General features: G+C 43.1%; 1 protein-coding gene and 1 long non-coding RNA gene across 4 annotated transcripts in view; one reads left to right on the forward strand and one right to left on the reverse strand.

The window, feature by feature from the left end:
• The window catches only part of LOC114009618 (uncharacterized), a 10,774-nt gene extending 10,432 nt beyond the window's left edge, over positions 1-342 (reverse strand). For both annotated transcript variants that reach the window (XR_003551002.1, XR_003551001.1), the window contains exon 1: positions 222-342. This is a non-coding gene — a long non-coding RNA (uncharacterized LOC114009618). The remainder of the gene's footprint in view (positions 1-221) is intronic.
• Positions 1-2,160, forward strand: part of NMNAT3 (nicotinamide nucleotide adenylyltransferase 3) — a 142,087-nt gene that overhangs the window by 77,176 nt on the left and 62,751 nt on the right. The window lies entirely within an intron of this gene.

Genomic DNA, 2,160 nt, shown 5'->3' on the forward strand with positions numbered 1-2,160 from the left:
AAATAAATAAATAAATAAATAAAAGTGTCTATGAAAAAAATTATAACTAACAGTTGTGTTACTTTCAAACAGTGAAAGACTGAATACTTTCCCCTAAGATTAGGAACAAGATCTAGAAATTTGAAAACTCACTGAATACTAGATAGAATTTAAGAATTGTTGTTTAATTTTTAAGGACAATAATGGTATATTTTTTATGTTATAGTAAAATGTGTCCTTACCTCTTAGGAAAAAAATATATATCCTTGTTCCAGCAGGGAAAGAAGAGACATATTCTCTGTATATCTTTAAAATAGTGTGTGGAATAATGTTATTTTCAGGGCATGTCATTTCTACTTTGCTTGATATAAATGTCTGAGTGACTCAGCTGCTGAGTGGCTTTTCCTGCCAACCTTGACTCATCAGAAAGGCCCCCCAGCTTCATGAGTCTTATCATGAGTTTTTCAGGGGGCAGGGCCTGTCTTCTCTGTGGTAGGACGTGCTGCTCCTTAGCTCCATCTGTGCCCTGTGGTGGAGACTCAAGATACTTGATCTTCCTTAGAGGCTCTCCTTTATCCTCATGAGAAGGCTTTGGCATGGGCCAGTGAGGTTTCCGGGAGTACTCCTGGTCCCCAAAGATCATGGTAACAACAAAATATATAATTATATGGATATGTAATATATTTGTATTGCATATGATTTCTTCCACTTGGGATATTAATAGCTAGAGGGGTCTTGGTCACATATGACGTCAATCATCTTTCTTTTCCTTTCAGTCCTCCCTCCTTGGAACATCCTTGGTCATCTTTTTAAAAAATTTATTAGAGAGTACACATGCTTACTGGAGGGAGACAGGGAAAGAAAAAATCACTCCCCATGTGGGCTGATCCTGCCTCAATCCCTTCTTCACTTCTCCTTTCAGGATTCTGGACATGCACACATCCACAGTGTGTTTCTCAAGCTACCAGGTGCAGGACTTGAACCACACAATTGGCTGTGTGGGATCCACCCTAACCACTGTGTCACCAGCTGGCCCAATACTTGGTCACTTTTGAAAGTCTAGAATGGATTCTCCTGCCTGTGTCTTTTAATGTTATATGTCGGGTTAGCACCTTCAAACCCTCTGCAGATCTTTACTGCATCTTCTCCAGTCTAGGCACCGTTGCTGGAAATGGAGTTGATTAGGGCCATTCCACAGCCTAGTGGTTAAGGGAGCTGGATTCCACATGGCCAGCTGCGGTTCAAATACCAGCCCTGTTAGCTTGAAAAACACTGGGTACGTATCATATGCACACGTGCCCAACATCTCACCAGGACTAGGAAATGGAATAGAAGGCACTTCAGAGTGAACACATCCCATTGCGGGAGACTTTCTTCCTCTTGCTCTTGCTCTCTGTGTCTCTCCACTTCTCATTGGTGAGCACATAAATCCTCTGGCAATTAAAAAGAGAGGAAGAAAGAGAGAAAGAAAGTTGATTAAATCGCATTTCCTGCCTAAAAGGAGTACAGGTGGTGAGAGGCATGTGGTAGTAAGTGATTGTGGCACCGGGTGCAGAAAGGGGACACCTCTACCCATCAACTGGGGGAAGACCCTTAGAGGTGGTGACACCCAAGGCTTGGCAAATGTAGAACACTTAGCCAAGCAGTTTAGAGGCATTGCAGGCTGAGAAAGCAGCATGTGCAAGTGGGGAGGAAGTAAACCATGTCAGGGCACATGGGGAAAGAGGAGGCCAGTAAGGTAGGGAGGGCTGTGAAGAGGCCCTTGCCGTCACCAGGGGTATGTGGTATGAACTTCCTTTCTCTGTCAGTCGGGCGTCACCCCTCCTGCTCACAGTCCTGGACGCTGGCGTCGCCTCCCACAGTGGGCACCTAGACATCACCTGACCCATCATCTCACGGGGCCAGTCAGCGCTTCTACTCACCATCTGAATCGGCTGGCAATTAAGGCTGAATGAAAATCTGGCCCCACAGTTGATTTTCCTTTTTAATGAAGAAAACTAAATCTCCCTTCTGTTGGTATATTTTCACTAAAACAACTCACAATTTTAATTTGCTATTGCATGCAAATAAATTGATTAAACAAGCCAACGTAAGTTGTTTAACATCTTTAAGTAGAAATTAATCGTATCTTCCTAGTTTGTTGCAGAAGCTTGCATTCCTTTTTTATTTTGAACTCTTTCC

This window comes from Tupaia chinensis, unplaced genomic scaffold (assembly GCF_000334495.1).
Source record: "Tupaia chinensis unplaced genomic scaffold, TupChi_1.0 Scaffold000574_1, whole genome shotgun sequence".
In the NCBI taxonomy this organism is placed as follows: domain Eukaryota; kingdom Metazoa; phylum Chordata; class Mammalia; order Scandentia; family Tupaiidae; genus Tupaia; species Tupaia belangeri.